Source organism: Lactuca virosa, chromosome 5 (genome assembly GCF_052849685.1).
Source record: "Lactuca virosa cultivar CGN04683 chromosome 5, Lactuca_virosa_CGN04683_v6, whole genome shotgun sequence".
NCBI lineage: Eukaryota > Viridiplantae > Streptophyta > Magnoliopsida > Asterales > Asteraceae > Lactuca > Lactuca virosa.
The window spans coordinates 291,531,437-291,549,324 of NC_136430.1; the positions used below are offsets into that span (position 1 = coordinate 291,531,437).

The 17,888-nt window shown below is 30.5% G+C and overlaps 1 long non-coding RNA gene across 3 annotated transcripts; it reads left to right on the forward strand.

Moving 5' to 3' along the window:
- Positions 1-1,864: 1,864 nt before the first annotated feature.
- On the forward strand, positions 1,865-5,513 carry LOC145112102 (uncharacterized). Of its 3 annotated transcripts, none has more exons than XR_013710437.1 (3): positions 1,865-2,214; positions 4,258-5,083; positions 5,173-5,513. It is a non-coding gene; the product is annotated as an uncharacterized LOC145112102 (long non-coding RNA). The 3 variants fall into 3 exon arrangements; XR_013710438.1 differs by lacking the exon at positions 1,865-2,214 and having other exon boundaries at positions 4,229-4,454; positions 4,724-5,083; XR_013710436.1 differs by lacking the exon at positions 1,865-2,214 and having other exon boundaries at positions 4,188-5,083.
- Positions 5,514-17,888: the final 12,375 nt, after the last annotated feature.

A 17,888-nucleotide genomic window follows, 5' to 3' on the forward strand; every position in this document is an offset into this window, starting at 1 on the left:
TTGGAAAACACATGTTTATCCGTTATCCATTTCCGCCGGTATGCCTAAGTATTTTGCGGCAAAATAAATGTGTGGCTGAGAATGATTCCCCAATTCTCAATCTTTTTTTTCTCAATTGAACCCTCCTCCCTCTCTCTCTCTATATATATATATATATATATATATATATATATATATACACACACACACACACAAAGATCAACCGATGATATATAGTCGGAAGAGTATATACAAAGATAGTGTGGTGTGTGTGTGTGTATATATATATCATATAATTATGAGATCATAAATATAATTATCAAATTTATAAATATAGGATAATAAATATATATATATATATATATATATATATATATATATATATATATATATATATATATATAATAAAAGGTACATATTTATACTAGTGTTTTCTGCATAATGTCTTAAATTTAAGACTAAGAGGTATAATTTATATATCGACAAACCTTTGATACAGTTTCATATAGCTAACTCATCCTTTCAATTGAGAGAAAATGACTTATAAGGGTAATCATCTCTATCGATTTGTTCACAATTAGGTAACTTTTTTATTTTTGTACATATTTGACCATTTAACTTGTTATATGTGTTCACATATTGGCAATGTCACCGACTATAGCAGGTGACAATGCTAATATGTGAACAAATTAACAAGTTAAAATGGTTAAATATGTACAAAAAAATGAAGTTACCTAAATATGAACAAGATGAAAAGGTAGTTACCCTGATAAGTCATTTTTCTCACTTTTAATAGCGATTTTATTTTTCATATTTGTTTGTATTATTTTTTTCAAATGTTATTTTAAAAATATCCATAATTTTCTAAATATTTATTAAATATTTATCATTTTTAAACTTTACTTTTAAATTAATAAATATGTTTTTGTTTTGTGAAATATTTTATATAGTCTCTTAGAACTTTTTTTTCTTTTGTTTTTAAGCATATACAATATTTTTAAAGTAAATAGTATCTAATAATAAAATTAAATTAATTAAATATGTAACGATAATTATGGAGGGTCTTTTAAAAAAATAAAAAGAAAATATTACTTAGCAAATAAAAAACAAAAAAATCTATATAATGTAAATGTTTTAAAATTATTCCAACTTTTTAATAATTTTTAATTAGAAGTTTATAAACTTTTAAATTTTTTAATACACCGTTTTAAACTAGTATTTAACAAAAATATTTTAAAATGTTATTAAAAAATATTAAACTATCATACAAAATCTGTGAAACATTTTAAAAATGTTGTAAAAGAAAGTTTAAAACTAAATATATGAAAATTATAAAACAATTGTGTGAAAATGTATGAAAATTATAAACCAGTTGTATTAAAATTATATGAAATATTAAAAAAAGTTCAAAAAAATTATAAACAAAGATTTAAAACATTGTATTAGAAAATCCGTAGGAAAAAAATATCATAAAAATATTGTAAGAAATAATAAAAATTTTTAAAAAATTTGTAAAAAAAATATTCACATTTAAACAACTTTCTTTTTTGTATACATTTGACTATTTAATTTGTTAAATGTGTTCATATAGCAGGTGACAATGGTAATATATGAACACAAATATGTGAACACATTTAACAAGTTAAATGGTCATACAAAAAAAATAAAGTTATCTAAACGTGAACAAGACGAAAAGATAATTAATCTCGCAAGTCATTTCCCTTCGATTGACACAGAATGCCAACATGGAGGATTGACCGATTGACAAGGTGTCTAATACAATGAATACCAAGCGATATATTTGATCCAACGATTTCAAAACCTTGTGAAGAATCACAAAGCCTCATTTCCATCCATTTATATTATTAATCACAAAACTCATTTTCCGAAACCCCAATCTTTCATTATCGTACCGACCATGAAACCATGATCTGCATCCTACCCGTCGCGATTGATTACCTTCATTTCTCCATCTCTTATACTACCTTGAACTAACCCTAAACGCTACCAGCTCTCATAGGATCTGTAACAGACACCACCGGTGCCTCCACCCACCGTCAACATCTCTTTAAAAACCCTATAATCTTCAGCCAGAGCCGTCATCGACGTAATCTATACCACTGGCAATACTACCATCAGCCGCCATGGCTCCTCATCCTTCTTCTTCTCTCACTAGATAAATGATTTGTTTGTACTTTCACTTCCAAAAAACACAAGCCCATTTCTATCTTCAACGTAAGCCAACTAGCTTGCAACGCTATTGTCATCTTTATTGTCATATCTGATATATTGTTTTTGATTTTGTTTATTAGAGCTTAAACTTCAAATGGTGATTTTTTTTTTGTGTCTGACAAATTTGTTAATCTATGTCATTTATGCTTGGTTTGACGTAATTATTCAAGTAAAAATGAAGATGCCATCTATTTAGTAAACAAAGCAGTTAAAGAAGGAATTGTAGTGTTTTTTGTACATATTTTTGTTAAAATGCTTGATATTCTTGTGATTTTGATAGTTTTAGAGAATATATTGTTCTGAAATCATTGATGGTTTTGTGATCACCTGTTTTGATATTTTTATGATTGTGATATTCTAATGGTTTTATGTATGTGCTTTAAGATCTGGAACTACAAATTAAAGACACCAAAACGTAAAAGTAGATCTATACAAGGTTGTATTGAGCTCTTTGTAGTATATCTTATAAGTTATTATGTTGATCATAAAGCATTCATGTTCCTCATTTTAAAAGTGTTGATGTTCAGTTTGTTGTTTTAATGCTATAATATCCGAAAAAATTATATAAATTGTCAATAATTGTTAATTTCGGTAGTTGGTATCCTGTTTGATGGAGTTAATAGCGTGTCTTTACCGAAAAAGGTTTTTAGTTTCAATGGGTTCTAATTAAGCTTTATTTTGTTATCTCTCTTTTTGCGTTATGATATAAACTTTGTGTTTGATCTTATTTCTGTTGTCTTATTGTTCTTGACAATATCTTTATGTGTATGTATGTGACGATATTGTCTTATTTGTGTTTGTTTATCTATTATGTTTGTATGATATTTAGTATGTATGTGTATGTTTTATTATGTCTGTATGCATGATCTACTGAAAATTTTCAAGCATAGAAAATTGGTGCAAAATACTCCTGAAATGAATGATATTTTTCTTTGATGGTGGAATAATACAATAAAAATGGGCATAAAAATCAAAATTTAAACTCAATGAGAACATAAGGTAAGGATATGTTACTATAATGATGATTTATTTGCATACATTTTCAAAATTTATAAATCTATATAATTTTAATATTTAAAATTGAAAGCGGTTAAATTTACTACCTTCATAATTTTATATCATTAGCATATGACTTTAAGATTGTAAATGACTCCCAGTTATTTTTAAAAAAGATTTAAATTATATTTTTGTTTTATTTTTTAATTATATTAACTTAATATATAATACACATAATAGCAGTTTTAGTTAAACAATGGTGATTTTATTCGAGTCCTCCTAGATGAGTTTTTTGGTAAATATAATTTATTGAAAGCATGTAATTGTTGATTCAATGTCATTTTTTTTTTAATGGCAAAATTATATAAAAGATGCCCCAACTAGCAAGTGACTAGGAGGGGACTTGCTAGTTGGGTCTCTTTTATACCTTTTGTTGATCATTTGTCAATAATCATTGAAGACGAATTTCATTGGCTTTGTAAAGGTAAATCGGACAATTATGTATAATAATATGAAGAATTTTAATTTTTATTTACTATATTTATCTATTAAGTTGATACTTAATAATTAAAAAATCGTTATACTAACCTTTTTTTAATCAAAAAAGTTTGTGGAAATGCACGTTGATACATATGGATTTTAAATATTGTAATTATTTCATAAGTAGTTTGAGTTTAGATCTTGGACTTTAAAATTTTCCACTTTATTCTGTCAATTTTTCAAGTACATTCGATTAAACAAAATATCCTTGAACAAAAATAATACTTGATTTTTAAGTATTGTATAATTGAAAAATGCATCCTTAATTGTTGTGTTAAGTGTTAAGCCATGATGACAATATTTCAAGTACCGTATAAAGTTTTTGTTACTGTTCATTATACGGAGATTGTCATTTATATACATATTAATTTTGATTTTGAGTTCCCTTATGCACACTAACTTAACCTTATTGGACCACCATTATTTTTTTTTAATTTTTTTTTTCTTTTATTCTATCAATTTATTTTCTTCGTGGGGTAGTTAATGCCTTGCTATGTGTCCTTGGAACAGACGTATAATCCCTGGTGAAATTGCTGAACTTGGTCACATATACGTGTCAGCTTCTTCTTCTCTGCAGTTTTGTTCTCTAATCAAATGCTTACACACCTCGCTGATGCACCCACCGCCTTACCCTAATCTCCATGACTATATCTCTTATCGGGGTTAAATGAAATGCTTACAGAGCTCTTCACCGACAATTGATTCGGGTAAATATAAACCTCTCACATAATCCATCTGAAAACCCTACATCTTCTCCGTTGATGGTTTTCATCGGCGGGATGGTTTTCATCGGCTTAAAATCATAATTGATTTCTTCCCACCAGAAAAGCGCTCCAAAGTAGCTATGGCAGTACTGTCATTTGTGCACCGCCATCAACCTACACACCAACGCATCAACACTCCCACTTTCCCAAATCGAACCTTTAATTTAGGTTTTCTTATGATTCTGATTCTGATTGGGTTCAATCTCTTTCAGATAACTATCTCACCGCTAATTTCTTTGCCGGTTTTGGTTTTGGAGTTGAGTACGACATCTAGAGGCTTGAAGACGAACCGTTGTTTCAGTACTTTCGGGTTCCTTCTTTTTCCTTCGGTTTCAGGTTTTTGGGTTTTAGCTTTCCACTGCGTTTTCGTCCAACGGTTTAACGTCTTGATTTCTCTTCTCGATTTCTATCACCAAGGACTATTTTTTTTTTTCTTATGTTGTTCTATTACTTCAATTGTCTTATGCTGTCGGTGGAATTTTATATGACAGATTGATACTGATAGTTGGAAGAGGAGAACAGAGATGGGGAAAGGCCCAGGTCTATATCCCGATATGGGCAAAAAAACAGAGGTAATTCATCAAAATTTCCAGTTTTTTTACATCTATGTCCGTATGTGCTCTCAGCTTTTTTTACTGAATTTTTATTGATTTGGACATAGTATTTACCACCACCGTTTGCCTCCATATGTTGAAGGAAGATGGAACTAGGTCGCGATGCTCCTATCTTATTAAAGCCTCGATTTCCCTTTTGCTTATCTCCACCTATATTTTATACTTGGGCATAGATAGTCGGAAGCAAACGCCTCCTGCCACGAACTCTGTTGACTCCTGCTTTCTATGTCACCACCATCGAACGGACAATACACCACCAATGGGTTTGAACATGAGTTATGGTTAAAACACACCTACCTTGAATACTCGATAATTCATGTAGAAACATTTAAAGAAGTTATATTTTATTTATATTGATTTTTAAGAATAAAACACACCTACCTTTTAATCTATTGTTAAAATATGTGTTATGGTTAAAAAAATTAAAAATAAATGAAAAAAGACTTTTTTTAATTATACAAATGAAACTTATTAAAGAGTGTGTCAACAAATAAAATTAATGATAAAATATATTTGACAGAGTTGCAAAAATGGTCCCTGTGGTTTGTCAATTTCTGTGGGTAAGGTCAGAAAAAAGTGTATTAGCATCAAAGGTCGTTATTTGGTGGTTTTGTTGTTGTTTTGGTCCCTACCTTGTTAAATTTAACGGCATGACTTTTAACTTTTGGCAAATGACGGGTTTACCCTTAGGACCATTTCTGCAGTTTTATCTTTTTACCAAACTACAAGGACCAATTATGCAATTTTTATTTATCATTGACAAAATTACAAAAATGGTCCCTGTGGTTTACTAAAAGTCACAAACTCAGTCCCTGTAATTTTTTTTTGATGCAAATGGTCTTGTGGTTTGTAAAACTTATACAAATGATCCTTTTTACTAACTCCGTCAAACTTCTGTCATTAGTGTCTCCCATGTGGGGGTATTTTTGTCTTTTCAAGTATAGGAGGGGACTGAATTCGTTAGATTAAAACCACGGGACCATTTTTGTTATTTGCCTTAAAAAATAAATATCTGAATGTGGTAGGGTTTGACCTCACCACCTCTATTTACATAAGAAACACCTTAACCAACTAAGCTGAACATGGTTTTGATGTTTGTTTTCTAAAACTAATTCATATAGTAAGAAAATCGTTAAACATAAATAATAATAAAAAATGCAAAAACATACTTTTACATAATTTTTTTTAAATAAAACAAATATATTTTTGCGTATTATAAAATAAATAAATTTATACAAATATTTTTTATGTTTTTTTATGTAAATATGTTCTTTTATATATTTAAAAAATATATTTTTCATATAATATTTTATTACGTTGTATTGGAATGCAAAATCGGTCGAATTGTTTTAAAAATTAAAATATATCGCATTAATTTTGGAACAAAAACATTTTCTTAAATGATTCTTTATATATATTTTACAATAGTAATCTGAGTATTGTTCCGATGGTAGTATAATAACATACTTCCAAGTAAGGATGAAAAATATATTTATATTGTCATTAAGCTAACACTTATAAATAACATTTTATTTTTTATTTTTCATTTTTATAAACATAAACAAGATCTCATAAATTCCGGCAAAAAAAACAAGTTATGTTTTTTTTAATACGTGATTTTTTAGATAATCGATTGGGCCAATACAAAAACTTATTCGACCGATTTTGCATTCAGTTTTCTAAAAACCGTTTTTCCCGTATTAAAAAAACATAACTTGTTTTTTTTTTGCGTTATAAATATGAAAAATAAAAAATAAATTTTATTCATAGGTGTTAGCTTAGTGACGATATAAGTATATATTTCATTGTAAATTGGAAATATGTTATTATAATACCAACAGAACAATACCCGGATTACTATTATCAAATATATGTAAAAAAAACATTTAAGAAAATGTTGTTGTTCCAAAATTAGTGCGATATATTTTAATTTTTAAAACAATTCGACCAAATTTACGTTCCAATACTAGGTAATAACATATTATATGAAAATGTATTTTTTAAATAAATAAATAAAAACATATTTACATAAAAACAAATACATAAAAAAACATAAAAATTATTTGTATAAATTTATTTTTTTTATAATACGTCAAAAATATATTTGTTTTATTAAAAAAAACGTTTCATGTAAAAATATGTTTTTGCATTTTTTTTATTATTTATGTTTTAACGATTTTCTTAGTATATAAATGCGTTTTGGGAAGATAAAAACAAATAAATTTTTAGCTCAATTGGTTAAGGAATTCCATTTGCTAAGGTCGAGGTCGTTAGTTCGAACCTCACAGCCTTCAGATCTTTACTTTTTTATGAAAATAACAAAAATGGTCCATGTGGTTTAAATGTAACGAATTCAGTCCTTCCTATACTTGAAAAGACTAAAATACCCCCACATGAGAGGCACTAACGGCAGAATTTTGACGAAGTTAGTAAAAAGGGCCATCTGTGCAAGTTTTGCAAACCACAAGGACCATTTGCATCAAAAAAAATTGCAGGGACTGAGTTTGTGACTTTTAGTAAACCATAAGGACCATTTTTGTAATTTTGTCTTTATCATTTTATTGCATTATTGCATATTAATTCTTTTAATTACTTTTTTTAAAACTTTTTTTTATTGTATTATTTTTTTATTGGATTATTATATTTTAATAAATATTTTTTTAATATATTATATTTATATATTAATAAATATTACTTTTTTATTATTAATTTTTTTGAATTTCTTCTTTATTGCATGAGTTCTTGTTTATTGGATTATTATATATTAATAAATATTATTTTTAACATATAATATTTATCTATTAGTAAGTGTTACTTTATTGGATTATTAATTTTATTTAATTAATTAATTTTATTTTTTTTATTGCGTTAATTCTTTTTATTGGATTATAAATTTAAATATATTATTTTTATTTCTAATAAATAATATTTTTTTAATTTTTTTTAATTTCTTTCTTTACTGTTTTAAATAAAAATATCAAACACTCCTAGTCGGCTCTTCCATTCGTTGCTTTTTACCACCTTGTGTCATCGTATCATCTCGTTGGCAATCATCGATCATTGACTACAGTCGACCATTCTTGACGAAAACTACCCCAGTCTACTACCCACACAATGTGAAATAAACCCCAGAAAGCATACATCCTCCAGTCGACCATTCATTACAGATACCGCCATCGATGACGACAATGTTAGAATGAGGGTTTCAAACCACCATAGCCACTACATGTGGTGGCAAGGTTCTCGAACTCGTTATTCGGTACTCGTTCGGCCGAACGCCGAGTAGTGAATACTCGAATTTGGTAATTCATGTAGAAATATTTTTAGGGAAATTATATATGTCAAAATCATAAGTTAAAATCATAAGTTCATTGAAATATATAACAAATTTAGATACATGTGAATACATAAAAACTAAAATACACACGATGATCTCACTTCCTAAATAATTACTAAAATTATATATATATATATATATATATATATATATATATATATATATATATAGTAACAGGGTTGGAGACGACTGGATAGTGGTTTTTTGTGACTGAGTGATGATGGTGGTGTTGTCTAAAATATGTTATCTTCCCAATATTCAAAATAAATTAGGAAAGGTGGGGCGGGTGATATTTTTTGGTATTTTTATTTACAACATAAAATAAATAAATTAAAAGAAAATAAAAACAATTAAAAAATATTATTTATTATAATTAAAAATAATAATTTAAATTAATAATCCAATAAAAAGAATTAACATAATAAAAAAATTAAAAAAATTAATTAAATGAAATTAATAATTCAATAAAATAATACTTACTAAATAGATAAATATTATATGTTAAAAATAATATTTATTAATATATAATAATCTAATAAAAAAGAATAAATGTAATAAAGAAGAAATTCAAAAAATATTAATTAAAAAAATTAATAATAAAAAAGTAATATTTATTAATATATAAATATAATATATTAAAAATAATATTTACTAATATATAATATTCCAATAAAACAATAATACAATCAGAAAAAAGTTTAAAATAATAATTAAAAGAATTAATATACAATAATTCAATAATATGAAAAAGAAAAATTGCATAATTGGTCCTTGTAGTTTGGTAAAAAGATAAAACTGCAGAAATGGTCCCAAGGGTAGATCCGTCATTAGCCAAAAGTTAACAGTCATGCTGTTAAACTTAACGAGGTAGGGACTAAAACCACAACAAAACCACCAAATAGGGACATTTTTTGCTTATAAACTTTTTTTATGGACCTTACCCAAAGAAATTGACAAACCATAGGGACCATTCTTGCAATTTTGTCAATTTATTTATTACTAAATTGCATGTCTTTTGAATAAGTAATTTGTGGAAAGAAAATTTTAGATGTTCATCGATCCGTCGAATGAAAACCAATCGCCGTAAAAAACTAATAACCAAAAACACCAATCGTCGAAAACAAACTAACATTAAAAAATAAACTATTCGTTGTGTGCTAAAGGAAACTATTTGTTAATTGAACCTATTCATGGATCCCACATTGATGACCGCTACATATGGTTTTACATTTCATCAAATTATCAAATAAAAACAAGAGCAATAGATGATATCGGATAGGATACTATCCCGCCCCCTATATACATACCTAACAAGAAACTATTTAATGAAACAAACTGTCTAATATAAAAGAATCTGTCAAAAGGCTGAAACGAACTATCTCACATGAGAAGAAAACTAATTGTTGCATGAAAATTATCTGTCGTAATGAACTATCTTGCGCCGCCGCATCGTGCGGGTACCCTACTATTATATATATATATATATATATATATATATATATATATATATATATATATATATATATATATATATATATATATATATATATCAGTGTTGTAAAAATCCCGATTAGGTCCCGATTAATCTCCGATTAATCCCTAGGCGCTACTCGACCGATTAGAGAGCGCCTAGCGATTAATCCATGCATAAAAAATGACTGAAACAGTAGAACCCGATGAAATGTTAACACTTTGAAGAAGTTATATCTCAATAGAAACTATTTGAAGTATGATTAGTGTTGTATTTCTCATATTAACGTATTTTGTTATGATATTAGTGATATTTATGAACTTTTATATGATATTTGTCATATTTAATTTTTTTAAATCTAACAAATTAGCAATTAATGGTCCCCGATTAATCTCCGTCTAGCCGATTAATCCCTTAACCCCAGTCCACCGACTAGCTAATGTCGAGCGATTTTTACAACCTTGATATATATATATATATATATATATATATATATATATATATATATATATATATATATATATATATATATATAAGGGGAGTGCGCGGTGCGGTTTGGTGCGGTTTATAGGTAAAACCACAAACCGCACCGCATATGCGGTTTGGGAATTTTAGAAACCGCAAACCGCACCACGGAAACCTTAAACCGCGTTGTGCGGTGCGGTTTAGTGCGGGCGGTTTGTGCGGTTTAAATGCGGTTTGATTAGTTTTTCAACATTATGCGGTACCGGTTGTTCTACTTCGTAAATCGTACGGTGTAATTATTCTTTTAGGGACAATTACAACTATGATATGTTGATAATTTAAATTAGTTAAAAATTATAACATAGTTAAGCATGTATCGTAAAATTAACTAATAAAAGTAGATCTATATGTATATATTAATCGTAAAGATGTATTGCATCGTAATTTCTAAAGTAAATTTAATAGTGAACCGATTGAGTTGTGGGTTTAACAAACAATTTAGTAGTAAGTGTTTATATAAGTTCATGAATAGTTTTATATATTAACTTTGCAAGAACGACTGTTATGAGGTGCACGTCATAAAAATCTGTCAAAATTATACTAATATGACTCCATTATATATATATATATATATATATATATATATATATATATATATATATATATATATATATATATATATAATGCGGTGCGGTTTGAACCACGGTTTTGTATATATAAACCACAAAACGCACCGCGTAGTGCGGTTTAGAAAAGTTACAAACCGTAAACCGCACCGTAACCGTCCAAAACCGCACTATGCGGTGCGCTGTGGTGCGGTGCGGGCGGTTTATGCGGTTTATTGCACACCCCTAATATATATATATATATATATATATATATATATATATAGGGGTGATTATGGAAAGATAAAAGATAAATACCTAAGGTCAATGCGTTAGTGAGTTGATAATTCGTCCAAAGGCCTTGATTAAATTCGGCATTTGTCCAAACCTATAATCGTTAATCCTGCGAGAGCCTGAAAGTGTCGATTATAGGGACTCACGGTAAAACATTAGATCAACTTAGAGTATAGTCTATTATAGGAGCTCATGGTTATACATTAAAATCGCCTTAGAGTTTAGATTACCATTACAGATACCTGGTACGATAATTATAATACGTTAGGATCATTAGATATCTTAAAAAGATAGTAAATTAGGATTAATAAAAATATTCTAATTAAAATACGTTAGGATCGTTAGATATCCTAAAAAGATAGAAAGCTAGGTTAATAAAATATTTAAGAAAGATTTTTCTCAAAAGAAAAATGATTCTTAAAAGCTACTCAATATCGAAAACTCTAAAAACCTATGAGCTCACCAACATTATGTTGACGTTTTCAAAACTGCATTGATTCCTAGGAAGCCGTGAGATGGAAGCTTACACTCCCGGAAGCAGCAGCTGATGGAGGAAGCGGCTAGGAAACCCATGTAGTTTATCGTTCATGTCTATTTGTTAAGACACTGTTATGTAATAGGAACCTAGAAATCCGATGTAACGTTTTATCTATAAATGAAATAGATGTTTATGTTACATATTCTGTTTTGTACTGTTCAATATATGTTCAAGGACTGAGAACCAACATCCTTACATCGCACCGCCTGGTGTTTTCGCCGATGGCCGGACAAGGTGTAACACAATTGAAACTACACATGATGAAAGTGGGCTCTATGGAGGGTTAGGTTCTGGTCCAATCTGTTGTGAGTTGGAAAGACACCTTGGTAGCGAGAGCAGTTATACACGAGATCAGAAAGATCCACATTTCGGGACGAGTGAAGGTGAAATGAGTGATTCTGGTAAGGAACAAACTTTTATTGGCCATGTCTCAATTTACACTGAAGCTTAGTTTAAAGCAAAAATATTTCTTCAAAAGAATGCAAAACTAAAGGAAAAAACGGAAGAAGCTAAAAAGGCAATTAAAAGCATTCACGGAGAATTTCCATCAAGTGTTTAGATTGATGAAGAAAAACTTGCTAAGAAGAAATGCCTAGAAAAGCTTCAAGGAGATACATTGATGAAGGCTCTTAAAAAGACTGAAATTGCTCATGAGGTTAGAAAGAGAGATGTTGAAGATTGGAAATATGACTTTGTACAAGGTATGATTGATGGTAAGAACGAAAAATACAACCTCAAAGCTCAAGCAGAACATGATGTTGCTCTGAAAAAAAAAAAGAAGAAATGAGGTAGAGAAAAGAGGAAGAAAACAAAGTTCAGGCCATTGAAATTGCTAAGCCAGATGATGTTGACTGCTAGCAGAGTAAGCAAGAAGAAAAGAAGCATGTGGATGTTGAACAAGAGTAAACAAAAAAAGAATGTTAAGGAAGAAGAAGAGAGAAGGATTGTTGAAACTTAATCAAAGATAGATGTTAATGAGGCTGAAGCAAGAAGGGTTATTGCTATAGAAGCAATGATAGATTCAAAACCAATTGCTGATGATGACAATGAAGATAAAATCCAAGGGTCAGAAGGAGAGAATATTGATGGGTTTTGAGCATAACAAACGAAAAAAACATATGTGTGCATGCAACCCTAATTTCCCGATCTATGTTTTCTCTAATTGAACATATAACAATTGAACATCAATTGGGAAACCCTAAATCTAGTAGTATATTTTTGAAATTCGTATAACTAGGGTAAGAATACATACCTTAATTGTTATATTGCAATAACAATGCTTTTCTAGTCTTCTTCAAACTTTGAGAGCAAGCGTCAGAAGTGACACGAGTCTAGTGGTTCACACTCAAACTAAGCAAGAGGATGAGAGAGGAGAGAGAGGAGAAGGAGAGCTAAGAATTTCAGCTATTCCTATAAGGAATCAAGTGGCAAAAATTGTGAAGGGGTTAGGCTCCTTATATAGTGAGGTAGCTTAGAGCCAAAGCTAGGGTTTTAGGAGGAAACCCTAATTCCTTAGCTTAAGGACCAAGCATCACATAAAATCCCATCCAAGAGCTCTTGGACGAAAATTTTAGGGCCTTCCCAAAGATTTTCATCCAACGTCTTCTAGGGAGGTTCTAGAGCCTAATTCCTCAACTATCAATAAATTGCCAAACAGCCCCTGCACTTTTAATTAATCCAATTAATCCTAAAAGTAATTCCAATTAATTTCTGATTAATTATTAATTAAATAATATGATTTATAATTAATATGTTATTTTCATAATACATTAATAAATCAATTATCTCAATTTATTAATCAAATAATAAATTCAAACTCTCTCTCCAAAAGTCATCATGTCTAGTTGCTAGTATGAGGGAAACCAATAAGGACTGGGCTACTATCAATTCAAGTATATACTAATTATAGTTATGGGCTTAGACACCTAATCCAATAGTCTTCCACTTGGATAAGTCCAATAACTATAGTTGTCAGTATAACTTCAAAAATTAATTAGCATATTGTAGCTCTCAAAGCCCTTGTCGAACTCTGACCCAGTTAGTTACATGTCCTAAGATAAGTGATCAAATATTCCTCCGTTCTACAAGATATTGTATGGACATGAGATATGGATTACAATGTATCTCATTGTCCAAGTTTTGTTTCCCGATTTCTGATTTATAACGACTGAAATCAGACTACCAATTGAACACATCAATTCAGTCCAAGCTTGGCCAAGCACTTTAGATGTCATCATCAAATCATCGAGGGGCCCACATATATTACTTTTCCCATTAGGGCAAAAGGAACAGATAAACTTCGACTTATATGCTTGCACTATTCACCCATCAAATCAAGCACAATAATACGTTTTATAACATCAAGTTACTGATGCGTTTACGTATTATCAATGCATAACGGTCTTGTAAACAACAACTCACATATCTCCGTTTCAAGAATATAAGATATTATCGTCTCAAAATTACTCGTGATATAATCCATGAATTAATTCCCTGAGCGTGGGTTTATCCAATACTGCAAATCCCCATTTCCAAGTACTCATGAAAATTGCAACAAAACTATTGATATGTCTAAATCCTTAGACAATCTACATTTCAATTCATGACAGTCTTAATTCACTATTTACTTCCAAAAGTACGATCGACTATGGATGTTTGAATAATCCAATTATTCGGGAAGTAAAACTTGTGAAGTGAAACACAATGATAACCTAATTTAACTATGGTCTCTAAACTATTGAATATAAATAAAACTCTTATTATTTAATCACCATATTAATTAGACTTTATTCATTGTATAATGTTTCGAGTAATCAACTAAGCACTTGAAAACATCAGTCATGCCATGTGATAAACATGCATACTATGTCTCTTTATGGTCCTTCCTTCGTGAACATATCGATCGGATGTTATTCCAATGATGCTCATTTCACAATTTGTTACTACTAAATGTGATAGAATTCAACCTTACATGCAATATCCTTTTGTGATGTCAAGGCTTCAAAGTCACAAAGACTTCGTCAACGATATTACAAAATGTTCTATTAAAACTTGTTACTTAAAACAATTTCATGGAAATGAAGTCTCAAATTCAAGATACACTCCTTGAACACCTTCCTTGCATTAAAGTTCCTTACTCACATGTAGATTTAATTATCAACTTCCACTATGGAAACATTTCCATATTCTCATATGACCATTAATTCTGAACAAGAGTCACCTCCATTCAAAATTATGTTAATATGGTCCGTCCAAATTAATACTATACTTCCAACTGTCCAAAAGCAACCAATCTTCAGTAAACCTCATAGTGTCCTTGATAGTTGTTTAACAACTTTTAGTCACACCATGTTCTAGTCCTTTTCCTTCTCAATACACAAGGCATTTGGAAAAATATGAAGAAGTGAATATTATAACTGTTGGATTAGGTGTCTAAGCCCATAACTATAATTGGTATGTACTTGACCCGATATTAGCATGGTCCTTTTAGGTTGCCTTCACCATAGCAATTTGATAGGATGAATTATAGAGAAAGAGGTTGATGAATGATTTATTAATATATTATAGGAATAATATATTAATTGAGAAATCATATTATTAAATTACTATTGATTAGAAATTAATTTGGTGATCAAAAGAGACTGATTAAATTACGGGGACTGATATTGCAATTATCTGATAGTTGCAAGTTGGGCTTATGGATCCCTAGGAAGGGGTGGACGAAATTCTAAGTGTGGCCCCACATAGATTTCGTCAAAAGGGTACCTTCTGGACGGATCTACTGGACTGCTTAAGGCTTAAGCAATTAGATTAGGGTTTTACCTGAAACCCTAGCAACTCAGCTATAAATACACCCCATAGCTTCATGAATTCGTCCCTATGCTTTCATAGAGAACCCTAGCTGATTTTAGAGCCTCATCCTCTCTCTCATAATCTTCCAATTGCTACTTGGTGTTTGTGACTCATTAGAGGTGCAACAATTTAGGCACTAAGCTCTTGAAGGTCAAGATCTACAAGCTACAAAGAAAAGGTATTTAACTAACTTTGTTTTAGTTATAAATCTCGAATTTGTGTGCTAGACTAGGGTTTATGCTTTGGATAATCAAATTGCATGTATAACTTGTGAAAAAACTAGATGCAAAGCATTAGGGTTGCATGTACACCATAAGAGTGTTGTAGTGCTCAAAACCCATCAATGGTATCAAATCTTAGGGTGTTTTTCTGTTATATTTGATGCCATGGTTAATTGTTCAAAGCTGAAAGCTATCGAAATTTGGACTCTGACAGATGAACTCGGCGAGTCCAATGTGGAACTCGACGAGTTGAGGCAACTCGAAGAGTCCAAGCCTAACTCGACGAGTTGACTCGTTTGATTGTAGAATTTTCGGATTTCAAGCCTAAATTAGATAAGGATAATTACCATAAGATTTTTTAACTGATTAAAATCGATTTTTCTGATATGGTAATGAATATCCTCATCTAACTGAAAGATAATGGTCAAATTTTAAGATAATTACAAGATTATGTGATAAATTAATTATTTGTAAATTTGATTTGAATTTATCTTGCCAAATAAAATTGGATTAGGTCAAATTTTGATAAAGATAAAATTATATGATCATTTTAATTATTTTAAATTTGATCTAGAAGTTTTGAATAGTTTCAAAACTTTCCCTCAAGTTTTGGAATTTAAAATTTGATTAAAAAGTTTTAATTTTGAAATATTAAATTCTAAAACCCTAGTGTTTTAAACGTTAAAATAAAACCCTTATACAATTATGATATTAAAAGCTTAATACTTATATATATGTATAAGATGAGTCAGTCTTACCGTTAGTAGGCCTCATTCACGAAGCTGGTCTATAAGGTGTGTTTAAGGAAGCGGCCTGTAAAATGACCGCCATTGGGTATCCACTCTTACCCACCACACTCTTGACTAGTGGAGGGTCGTTAGCCGAACGGGTAGGATAGGACATTAATTTGTAACGCCTGTTTCCTGGTACACATTTAATTATAATTTATTCATTTTTGAAGAACTACTCGACGAATTGGGAGCCCCAGAATCGTCGAGTAGAAACAAGATTGGACGCGAGATTTAAGTCGCCTACTCGATGAGTTGAGAGCCTCGACTCGACGGGTAGGGCTGTCAGGATGAAACACTAATCTCCGGGTTTTGCACCCTATTTAAGCATCTTAATCCCCACTTGCTGGCCTCATTTCTAGCCTCCAAGTCCCAAACCCTAATCCACGAAACCCTAGAGCCTTTTGTGAGTTTATGAGCCATTTTTGAGTGAACTTTGTGTATTTGAAGCTTGTGAAGAAGAGAGTAAGCTTGAAGATTCAGAAGGAAGCTTGTAGATCCAGAAACAACTTCTCATCCTCTTCATTTTCTAGTAAGCAAATCTCAACCTTGCTTAATATTTTGTTAGATCTCCTCTTTGTCGCTTTATGGGGTTTTTGGTCCAAGAAGCTTAGTCCTTGGGAAATGGGCGTCCCAAGTGATCTGCGTTTCAGATCTGGGGTCTAGAAGGGGTTTCATGGCATAAAGGTGCAAACTTTATGACCATGGAAGCCCCATGCAAGCTTTAAGGTGTTATTATGGCCTTTTAAGCCTCAAAAGGCCATGCATGGTAGGAAAGTTAGGAGCTTTATGTGTTCAAATGATATCTAAGGGCTAGATTTATGCTAGTATGCTTTAGTTTGGAGTATCATGGCTTTTAGACCAAGATCTATGTCCTAGAGAACTAGGGTTTTAGCTAAACCCTTGAGGAAGGGCTATTAATGGGTAAAGTTGGAAACTTTACCCCTAAAAGGACGTATTCAGTGTATAGGAGAAGCAAGAAGCCTAGATCTGAAGAGTAGGGGTTTAATCCCTTAAGATGGCCCAAACAGACTGAGGAACTCGGTGAGTCCAGAGAAGGACTCGACGAGTTGAGTCGTTATGTCCCGATTCAGTTTAAGATAGAACTCGACGAGTCTATGAAGGGACTCGACGATTTGACTCGTTTTATTGCGACTATGAGTAGCCAGGGAACTCGGTGAGTTAGGGGGGG